Source organism: Tupaia chinensis, unplaced genomic scaffold, assembly GCF_000334495.1.
Source record: "Tupaia chinensis unplaced genomic scaffold, TupChi_1.0 Scaffold000255_1, whole genome shotgun sequence".
NCBI classification, from domain to species: Eukaryota; Metazoa; Chordata; class Mammalia; order Scandentia; family Tupaiidae; genus Tupaia; species Tupaia belangeri.
In genome coordinates, this window is record NW_006159735.1 from 692362 (window position 1) to 692758 (window position 397).

Here is a 397-nt window from a genome sequence, read left to right on the forward strand (position 1 = left end):
GGGAGGGGGAGGGGTGGGCGCGACTGAGGTTGTTTAGGGGTGGGAGAAAGTGCAGGGCTCCAGGAGGGGGATGGGAGGGGGTAGTTTCCAGCCCTGGCCATTCTCCTTCCACCCAGTAATGGCTTGCCCAAGCTCGCCATACCCAGACTCGCGAGTTACTCGGGGGAAACGGTAAGAACTAATCCCGCCAAACACCGAAACGTCCCCAAACCTCCGGTATATTGTCGAATGCAAACGTTGTGAATAAGACGGAGATTTTGCCCAGCTCACTGCCTCCAGTTGGGTACCCTGGCGCTTTCGTGGAGCGGCAACGGCGGGCGGCCGCCCACAAGTAAGATGGCGGCGGACAGCTTCGTCCCCTCCCCCTCTGCCCCTGCGGAGCTGGGCGGGCGGGCCC